Raw genomic sequence first — 11,691 nt, 5'->3', positions numbered from 1 at the left:
ACAGTCCTCTTTACACGATTCGCCAGGACTCTGGTCCCAGCACGGTTCAGACCAACCCCATCCCGCCCGAACAGGTCCCACCTACCCCAATACTGATGCCAATGCCCCATAAATTCAAACCCATTCCTCCCACACCAATCCCTGAGCCACCCATTCACTTCCTTAATCCTATCAACCTTACGCCCGTCTGCAGTTGGTTCAGGCAGTAGCCCAGAGATAACCACCTTGTCGGTTCTACTTTTTAATTCCATTCCCAGCTTTTCATACTCCAAGAAATAGTCTCGTGAACCTTCACTAATCAGCATCCAGTGCAACTACTTCCCTCCTAAGTAAGGTGACCAAAACCATGCATAGTCCTCGATGGTTTTGTCTTACCAATGCCCAGTATAGATGGAGCAAGACTTCCCTGCTTTTATACTCCATTCCACTTCTAATAAAGTACAATATTCCATTTACCGTTCTGATCATTTGCTGTATAAAATGCTAATTTTTCATTTACTTACTGGATGTCTAGATCACTCAGTACCGCGGAATGGCAAATTCTTGCAAGTATACCTTTAAATTCAATATTTTATTCTTGTTCAATGCTCTTTAGACTGTACTTTAACTCATTTCATCCTGTTGTTTCTTTCTCCCCTATGTACTTACTCTATGAATGTAATGTATCATCTGCAACAGCTCGCAAGAAACAATATTTTTCATTGTATTCCAATACATGTGACAATAATAATTCAATTCAATCTGCAAGAACCAGTCCAGAGTCCAAAGAATTTTGGAAAATGACCAGCAATGGATCCACTATTTCCAGAGCCACTTCCTTAAATACTCTGGGATGAAGATGATCAGGCCTGGAGATTTATCCACCTTCGGTACCATCAATTTCCCCAAAACTATTTTTCTAATACTGATTTCTTTCAGCTTCTCACTAAAAATTGTTTCTCTCAGAACCTCTTGTACATTATTCATGTTTACCTTTGTGAATGCAGAAGCAAAGTACAAATTTAGTTCCTCAGCCATTTCTTTGTTACCCCTAATGAATTCCCGTTTCTGATTGCAAGTGGCCTACATTCATTTTTGTCAATCTTTTTCACATTACATACGTACCTGTAGAAACTTTTACAGACAAATTTTATGTTCCCCGCCACCTTATTTTCATACTCTATTTTCCCCTTCTTAATCAATCCCTTGATCCTCCTTTGCTGAATTTTAACCTGCTCCCAATCCTCAGGTCCATTCCTTTTTCTTGCCAATTTGTATGCTTCTATTTTGAATCTAATACTATCTCTAATTTTCCTTGTAAGCCATAGTTTGGCTTCAGTTTCCAAGTTCTGCCTGAGGCTCTTGTCACAGATTGAACAGATGGACTGCAGCAGGTCCTGTCGAGTCCCCAGATGGGATTCCAACTCCTGGGGAAGGCTCAGAAGATTTCATTTTCATGCGTGTTGCCTGGCTGAAAGCTGGGCTTGGTCTGCAGCCCATCCTCCATGTGTGCCATCGACTATTCCTGGAACAGAAATCTAATTACTTTTATTTGATTGCAGGGAAGCTCTTGTCAGCTCTCACTTGTCCTTCACTCATCATTTTCAAGTTCCATGGGTTTTCAGTAAGAGATTACTTTGATTTGATTTTATTATTGTCACATGTATTGGTATACAGTGAAAAGTATCGTTTCTTGTATGCTATACAAAGTATACCATTGGTCAACTCTATAGGGGAGAGGGTGCAGAATATAGCGAAGGCGTAGGGAAAGATCAGCTTAATATATGGTAGGTCCATTCAAAATTCTGATGGCGGTAGAGAAGAAGCTGTTCTTGAGTTGGTTGGTATGTGACCTCAGACTTTTGTATCTTTTTCCCAATGGAACAAGGTGAAAGAGTGTATGTCCAGGGTGCGTGGGGTCCTTGATTATGCTGGCTGCTTTTTGATTTATTATTGTCACATGTACCAAGATACAGTGAAAAGTATTGTTTTGCACGCTAACCATGCAAATCATTCTATAGATAGCTCGCAGACAATCGTCATTCTCCGGCGCCATTTCCTGAGTCCGAGATGGAGTCAGTGGATGTGAAACTGGTTTGCGTGATGGACTGGACTACATTCACAATCCTTTGTAGCTTTTTGCAGCGTTGGTCAGAGCAGGAGCCATACTGAGCTGTGGTACATCAGGAAAGGATACTTTGTACGGTGTATATGTAAAAATTGGCGAGAAACGTGGCGAGACACCCTCAGCTTCCTGAGAAAGTAGAGGCTTACTGCAAAAAAGTTCCACCTCCCTCACTTGCTCTCTTTTTGCACCTCAGGGTTGAGGGTAATATCTGAGAAGGAAGGGAGGCGGGCAAGGCAGGAAAACAGGGAGGGAGGGGAGCATAACGAGAACCTTTCCAAGCTTTCCTTTTCCTGAAAATTCACCAATTCCAAACAGCCGCCCTCAAAACTCTCCTCCAATTCCCAAACTCCAACGCCCCCCCTTTCACCCACATTCTCCCCTCGCGGCTCCAACGGTTTTTCCGCGCGAGCCCGGCACTGAGCAAGCTCCGCCGCCTCGGTACTGATTGATCAGGGTGATTGACAGCTCACACGTCCAATCAGCCGCAGAAATGCCGTCGTTCGTCAGCGTCAGCAGCCAATCATCGGCGTCCTCCCGCCATATCCCCGCCTCCCCATTCGCCCTCCCCCACCCCCGGCTCCCCAGATCTTCCCCAACCCAAATCCCTCAGCCCCAAATTCCCCATCCTCTCCCCTCCCCCAAATCCCCTCCCCACCCCAAAATCCCATCCCAAATCCCCCACCCCCAAATCCCTCAGCTCTTCCCCATTCCAAATTCCTCTCCCCTATCCTATATCCCCATCCCTTCCTCATCCCAAACCCCCGAACCCAAATCCCCATCCCGGCCTAAATCCTGCAGCCCAAAACCCCATCCCAAATCCCCCCAGTTCATCCTAAATCCCCCATTTCAAATCACTAACTCCTATCTCTCCATTTTAAATCCCCCTCCCAAATCTGCCATCTTCTCCCCTGCCCCATCCCAAATCCCCCATCCTCTCCCCCACCCCATTCCAAATGCTCCATCCCAAATCCTCCATTCCAAATCTCCATCCCCATCCTAAATCCCCCATCCCAAATACCCCATCCTCTCCCTGACTCCATCCCAAATTCCTCACTCCATCCCAAATCCCCCAACCCAGATCCTCCATTCCAAATCTCCATCCCGTTCTAAATCGTCCATCCCAAATACCCCATCGTCTCCCTCACCCTATCCCAAATCCTCCATCCCAAATCCCCAGCTCAAATTTCCTATCTTCTCCCTATCCTAAATTCCCATATCATATCCCCTACCATCCCATCCCCTCCCTGTCCCCTGTTCCATCCCTTCCCCATCCCAAATTGTCCATTCCCTCCCCTACCCAAATCCACCATCCTTCCCCAGTCAAACGCTCCCTCATCCCCTGCCCATCCCCATTCACTACCCCATCTCATATCACTCATCCCATTTGCATCCCAAATCCACATCTCCTCACCACCCCAGATCCTCATCTTCGTCTCAAGTTCCACATCCCCTCACCCATCCCCACTCCAGCCCCACCCCTCTCACTTATCCCTCATCACCATCTGTCTCCGCCTTCTCCCATCGTCCCTCTCCTTATCTTAGTTATCTCGTAATACACGGCCTAGATAAGGCAGAAAAAGAAAGCTGACTGTAGAAAACCTAGAAGCATATAGAAACTACAGGGGTGAAGTTAAAATAGGAACTAGGAAAGCGAAGAGAGGATACAGGAAACTATTGACATGTAAAATTAAAGTAAATGCAAAGATGATTCAGTGATACATTAAGAGCAAGAGAATAACCAAGTAAAAGGTCAGACCTGTCGAAGATCAATAAGGTAAATTGTGTGTTGATGCTGAAGTTGTGGTAAAGTTCTCAGTGAGTACTTTGTCTTTGTTTTCTCTATGATTCAGTTATTCTAGTTAAAGAGGAGTGTGAACTATTAGATATATTTAAATGTGATACATGCACTGCGGTAAATCATTCAGTATAAAGCATGAAATCTACAATTGGCTCAGCACCAAATAGGGACATCACAGTGACGAACTCTGAGCAGCAAAGAGAGTCATGGAAAATACTGAATTCTATTGGAATAGTGCTGAGTGTAATGTTTTTAGTGCCAGAAAGGACAGTATCCAAAGGACACAGATTTAAGGTGATGGGCAAGAGACGCAGAGGTGACTTGTCGGGAATTTTTTTTTACAGTGAGTTGTGGTACACTGGAATATACTGACTGAAAGATTGGTAGCAGATTCAACAGTAACTTTCATAGGAAATTGGAGAAATATGGGAAGTGACAACATTTCCAAGGCTTTGGAAAAAGAGGAGGGGGAAGTGGGGCTGATTCAAAGAGCTGGCACAGGTACAATGGGCTGAATGGGCTCTTCCTGTTGCATCGTTCTTTTAATATGCGAGGCCTTGAGTAATTAGCTAAATACATGATATAGATCCATGCAACAAGTCCATAGCAGACACAAACTTCCTGGCCCTGCACTCAACCCTAGAACATCTAGATAACAAAGATACCTATGTTAGACTCCTATTTATTGACTACAGCTCAACCTTCAACACCATTATTCCTACGAATCTCATCTCCAGACTCTGTGGCCTGGGGCTCGGCTCCTCTCTCTGCGACTGGATCCTGAATTTCCTAACCGACAGACTGCAATCAGTGAGGATAGACATGGAGGATCTTCTCCATTATGATCCTCAACACCAGTGTCCCACAGTGCTGTCCTTAGCCTCCTACTATACTCCTTATACACCTATGACTGTGTGGCCAAATTCCTTCCTACTCGATTTTCAGGTCTGCTGAGGACACCACCGTAGTGAGTCGGATCTCAAACAATGAAAAGACAGAGTACAGGAATGAGATAGAGAATCTGGTGAACTGGTGCGACGACAATAATCCCTCCATCAATGTCAACAAAATGAAGGAGATAGTCATCAGCTTCAGGAGGTATACAGTGGAGAACATGCCTCATTTACATCAATGAGGACGAAGTAGAAATGATTGAGAGCTTCAAGTTTCTAGGTGTTCAGATCACCAACAACCTGTCCTGGTCCCCCCATGCCAACATAGTTAAGAAAGCCCATCAACTTTCTCAGAAGACTACAGAAATTTGGCATGTTTGCTACGACTCTCACCAACTTTTACAGATGCACCATAGAAAGCATTCTTTCTGATTGTATCACAGCTTGGTATGGCTCCTGCTCTGCTCGAGACCGCGAGAAACTACAAAGGGTCGTGAATGAAGACAAGTGCATCATGCAAACCAGCCTCCCATCCATTGACTCTGTCTGCACTTCCCGCTGCCTTGGAAAAACAGCCAGCATAAGTAAGGACCCCACACACCCCAGACATACTTTCTTCCATTGGGAAAAAGATACAAAAGTCTGAGATCACATATCAACCGACTCAAGAACAGCTTCTTCCCTGCTGCCATCAGGCTTTTGAAGGGACCTACCTTGCACTAAGTTGATCTTTCTCGACACCCGAGCTATAACTGTAACACTGCATTCTGCACTCTTTCATTTCCTTCTCTGGTATGGTTTGTACAGCATACCAATATGTGTGCCAATAATAAATCAAATCAAGTATGCGTGTGCAACCTAAATAGATATGCAATTTTTCCTCTGGCCTTGCTACCCCTCCCTATCGCTGTAATCACCTCCATCAACATCCCCTCTTGAGCGTCCACAAATTTCACCGCTCTAACCTGTGCCTTCAACTTCCTAGGTTGTATGCTCTATAATTCCTTCCCTTAATCTCACCACATCGTGAGTTCAGACTACTCCTCAAAAGCCCACCTCTGTGACTATTGCCTACCCTAATATCTTCTTTATATGGTTCAGTGTCAAACATTGCCTGATGGCACTCCAAACAAAGTAATCTTACTCACAGCATGTGGGGCCTTGAGGTTCAGCATAATAAAAAACCTGACTTACCCAGGAATGCCAATTCAAAGACTTTCAATCGACTTGTAGATTTGGTTAAATGACAGTGTGATCCAAAACCTGGAGTTCATACCCCAGAGATATCATTTTAATACACCAGGGAGGACCCCTTGAAACCCATTACAGAAGCTTTCGCCAGATTGTGGAACTTGGCAGAACATTGTGGATTTGAGTCATCACTGAATGAAATTTTAAGAGACAGATTGGTCTGTGGAATGAATAACTCAATAATCCAAAAAAAGACATTGGCAGAACCTGATCTGGACTTTAAGAGAGCTATTGAAAAAGACTTGTCACTGCAAAATGCAAAAAGAAAGGCTCGAGCTGAATGAGACATCTGAATGCGATATTCTCCAGATAGGGAGAGTGACCTTTAGTAGGGCCCAAGGCAAACATTATGTCAACCCTGATGCCACATCCAAACATCATAGAGTAAGGCATGTTCCTTCCTCCCTGTTAGAGAAAGTGGAAGATGAACTTGATCATCTTGGAGCTCTAGACATTAGTGGCCTCATGCAGCATCCTTTTTCTCAAGGCAGATTAATCAGTCCGCATTTATTAATCCTAACGTAATAAATTGGGGGTGACTTAATGAGGCTTCAGAACACAAAACTTTTATCGCTAAAGCAATGAATAATGATATACATAAATACGGTTAATCAGGAATAACAATGCCATTGTTCACTACTCTCTGACTCCAACTGCCAATCCTTCCTGAGTAAAAAGTCTGACAACACCAAGTTTAAGTCCAACCTATGTATTTGATAGTAAACTCACTAACTTTCGAGGTTACCCCCTTCGTCAGGTGAATGCAATCCTTGCTTGAGAGCAATCCTTCCTGACCCAGGATACGCTCCCTCGCATTTGATTGGCTCAGCTACCTGACACACCTTAGAAACATGGAAGATAGGAGCAGGAGGAGGCCATTTGGCCCTTCGAGCTTGCTCCACCATTCATCACAATCATGGCTGATCGTCCAACTCATTAGCCTAATCCTGCTTTCTCCCCATAACCTTGGATTCCATTTGCCCCAAGATCTAGCCCCCTTTTGAATACATTCAATGTTTTGGCATCAACAGTAATAAATTCCTCAGACTGTAACCTCTGGTTCTGGACACACCCACCATTGGAAACATGACCTAGCCCATCTAGTCTGTTAGAATTTTATAAGTCTCTATGAGATCCCCCCCTCATTCGTTGAATTCCAACAAAAACAATCCTAACCTAGTCAATCCCATCTCATATATCAGTCCCACCATCCAAGGAATCAGCCTGGTAAACCTTCACTGCACTCTCTTGAGAGCAAGAACATCCTTCCTCAGAAAAGGAGACTAAAACTGCACACAATATTCTAGGTGTGGCCTCACCAAGGCCCTGTATAATCGCAACAACACATCTCTGCTCCTGTACCTGAAACTTCTCGCAATGAAGGCCAACATATAACTTACCTTCTTTACCGCATGCTGCACCTCATGCTTACCTTCAGCGACTGGTGCACAAGGACACTCAGGTCCTACTGCACGCTCCCCTCTCCCAATTTACAGCCATTCAGGTTGTAATCTGCCTTGTTTTTGCTTTCAAAGTGAATAACCTCACCTTTATCCAAATTATATTGCATCTCCAATTGATTTGCCCATTCACCCAATCTGTCCTATTATGAAGGAAGTCTTAACAATACACTTCAAAAATCATGATATAATCAGATAAGGTCATGTTTTTACAAAGGGAAAATCATGTTTGACAAATTTATCACTTTTCTAACCATGTTACTGGAAAGATTTGTTACTGGTAGACAATATATTTAGGATATTTTAATTCTCAAAAAGCATTTTCAATGAGGTGCCTTAGAAAGATTATTACATGAGATACGCTTGCATTGAATACAAAGGCACATTGCAGCCCCCAGAACTCAACATTCAGTTTGGCAGCTTCAGATTGTGACATTTCTCCTCCTGTGACAAAATTCCCTTTTTATAAATATCCCATCAATGTAACTCTCTCTCCCACATCAGGCCATCTGTCTTTCGTACTTAAAAGTTGTTTTTTTTGCAATCTCTCACAGTCATACTTTAATATCTAACAAATTCTCCCTCCCATCAGTTCTGATTAAGAGGTTTGAGCTCAAAACATTAATTCTGCTTTCTCGCCTTGCAGGTGCTGCCAGATCTGAAACACTTTAAAGGAGCTCAGTAATCTGGAATTCATTTGGTCTAATTTAACTTTGGCATTTTTGCTTCTATTTCAGTTGTGGTTGTGTGTCGATTTAGATCTCTGGGCTTTTTTTTGTGGGTTTTTGCTCCTTTCCTGCGTGAAGTCAGATGTTTCCTGTATGTGAATGTTATGCAGTGCAAGAAAATCATGACATGGTTGCAAGGTATTAGACGGAAGTTGTGGTGCAGTGTACTAATCCAGTTTTGGGACTTGGCTTAATTTCTGTATTTGCAGTTCTAACCATTGATGCTTCCAACAGTTCTGTGATTCCCTTTTGCACATCCAATACATCTTCAGATATGATTGAGCTATAGAGAATTTTATTTGATCCAAGGAATGAGAATGTAAGCCTATGCTGGCTGATCTGAATTCTTGGGAACTCTTAAATCACTCAAGAGTAGCAACCTTTGCCCTAAGCGGAGCATAAATTATGCCACTTTCCTATACCCCTACCCCCATGGTCTGTCTGCAAGCTCTCCATTTAGACCATAAGATATAGCAGCAGAATTAGGCCACTCAACCCATCAAGTCTACCCTGTCATTCAATCATTTCTTCCTTGAATAGAGGCCCAACCAGCCCTATCCACCACCTATGGTCTCCTCTGTCAGACCGAACTTGTTCTCACGTTGAACAACTTCCTCAATGCCACTGATTTGTCTAAAAAGGTGGCATTATGGATGTCTGCATGGGTCCTAGGCATATCTTTTTTGTGTATGTGGAATTATATGGAACATACTTTGTTCCTGCCCTACTCCGACCCCATTGCTTCTTTTTCTGCTAGATTCCTAACCACTGATGCTGTTTCCTGCTCTCGTCCAGAACTGTAAAATTTCATCAACTTTTCTTCCAATTTCCACCCTTCTGTCACCACCTTGTGGTCTATCTTTTTTTAAATTTATCTATTAGTGTCACAGGTAGGCTTACGTTAATATTGCAATGAAGTTACTGTGAAAATCCCCTAGTCACCCACACTCCGGCGCCTATTCAGGTACACTAAGGGAGAATTTAGCATCGCCAATGCATTTAACCAGCATGTCTTTTGTGGGAGGAAACCAGAGCACTTGGAGAAAACCCACGCAGACACAGGGAGAGTGTGCAGACACCACACAGACAGTGATCCAAGGTGGGAATCAAACCTAGGTCCCTGGTGCTGTGAGGCAGCAATGCTAACCATTGTACCACCATGCCACCCCAAGTCTTCCCTTCCATACGACCATAAGATATTGGAGCAGAGTTAGGCCATTTGTCCCATTGAGTCTGCTCCGTCATTTGATCATAACTGATATGTTTCTTATCCCCACTCTCCTGCCTTTTCCCTGTATTCTTCGATGTCCTTACCTATCAAGGACCTACCTATCTCTGTCTTAAATACACTGTGACCTGGCCTCCACAGCCTTCTGTGGCAATGAATTCCTGAGATTCCTTTGGCTGAAAAAAACCATAAGATATTGGAGCAGACTTTGGACATTCGGCCAATCTAGTCTGCTCTGCCATTTGATTATGGCTGATATGCTCCTCATTCCCATTTTTCTGCCTTCTCCCCATTACTCTTTAACACATTAAAAATTTGTCTCAAATTTACTCACTGTCCCAGCATCCACCGCACTTTTGGGTAGCAAATTCCACAGATTCACAATCCCTTTGGGAAAAGTAGTTTCTCCTCAACTCTGCTTTAAATTTGCTAGCACTTATTCTAAGACTATGACCTCATGTTCTTGAATGCCCCATAAGAGGAAGCATCCGCTTCGAATCTACGTTATCCATACCTTTTATCTCATATATCTCAATTTGATCTCTCAGTGTTCTTCTAAATTCTGTAGAGGCCTAAACTGTTCAATCTCTCCTCATACGATAAACTCCTCATCTCTGGAATCAATTAGTGAACGTCCCTTGAACTGCCTCCAATGCCACTACATCTTTCCTCTAATATGGGGATCAAAAGTGTGCACAATACTCCACGTGTGGCCTCACCAATGCCTTGTTGTAACAATACTTCCTTGCTTTTATATTCTATTTTTGCAATGATGCCAACATTCCATTCGCTTTCTTTATTATCTGCTGTACCTTCATGCTAGTTTTCTGTGGCTCATGAACGATGACACCCAGATCCCTCTGCACCGGAGCACCCTGAAGTCACTTCCCATTTAGATAATGTCACCTTCCCATTTTTGTGACCAATATGTATGACCTCACACCTATCCACGTTAAACTTCATCTGCCACATTTTGGCCCACTCCTAACCTATCATATCCATTTGTAAGGTTCTTATTTCCAAATTGCAACTTGCTATCCCACTTATTTTTGTGTCATCTGCAAATTTGGCTATGGGGCCTTCTATCCCTATATCTAAATCATGAATGTAGATTGTAAATAGCTGGGGCCCAAGGACTGAACCCAGTGACACCCCACTAGTTACCTTTTGCCATCCAGAAAAAAATTAATTTATCCTGACTCTGTCTTCTGTCCATCAGCCAGTGACCTATCCAAGCTAATAAGTTATCCCTAATCCCACGTGATCAAAACATTTGTCCGGCACGTTATCAAATGCCTTCCGAAAGTACAGATAAACTACATCTACAGGATCCCCATTGTCCACTTTTTCGAAGAACTCTAGCAAATTAGTCAAACATGATTTGCCCTTCATAAAACCATGCTGATAGATGAATATTTCCAATATTTTCTGTATTCATTTTAGATTTCCATGTGCAGAATGTTCTTTTTCTGTAAATGATTCCGGATCGTGTGAAAATTTAAACCAAGTTCAGTGGTTTTCATTTGGTTTTTGGTGATACTAGCCGTGAAACTGGCCTTAATTGTGGCATCCTGTAAAATAACATGGACATTCTGTGGTAGTGATCCTAATTTAGGGTGGGGAGAGGGGGCATGGATTTTATGCTTTGAAAGCATACACTTCTCCAACAGTCCTAAACCTGACAAACTATCATCTAACTTTTGGTTTGAGTTTGGCAGGGGTTGACTTGTAGTGCAATTGAGAACTGGTTTAGTTACCGTAGTGTGTTTGGCATTGTAGTGACCTTTTATTCAGAAAGATCTGTCCTACTGAGTAGTAGTTCAGGCACTGGGGACTTCCACAACCTTCCAGGGTGTCATGCTGGTTTTTTGCTGGCCCAAACATGTTGCTTTTGTGGGATAGGATCCAACCATACCTCATTTACGATTATGATTAGTGATTTCCATTACATCAGCCTCTCTGGTCTATTTTTCTAAGCAATCAACACCAGCTTTGCTATTGTGCCTCTTCCTAAAGGTACATGGAAAGATTAATAGATAAATTATTCCTAAAGGTAAACATTACAAAAAATATAAATATAATAATGGGTTTAAATTTTAAGTTTGAATAGTTCTATCTTGTGACATTCAGTTATGTTGCAAGTTATTTCAGTTCAACCTATTATCAGTTGTCTTAGACTTGCACTTCTGCCACCTGGGGAGTCTTCTGAGTTAGACAAAGTACGTA

The sequence above is a fragment of the Carcharhinus amblyrhynchos genome, unplaced genomic scaffold, assembly GCF_965287045.1.
Source record: "Carcharhinus amblyrhynchos unplaced genomic scaffold, sCarAmb.v2.hapA scaffold_518, whole genome shotgun sequence".
NCBI classification, from domain to species: domain Eukaryota; kingdom Metazoa; phylum Chordata; class Chondrichthyes; order Carcharhiniformes; family Carcharhinidae; genus Carcharhinus; species Carcharhinus amblyrhynchos.
The sequence above is the reverse complement of the archived record's forward strand: the minus strand, read 5'-3'. Positions refer to the sequence as shown.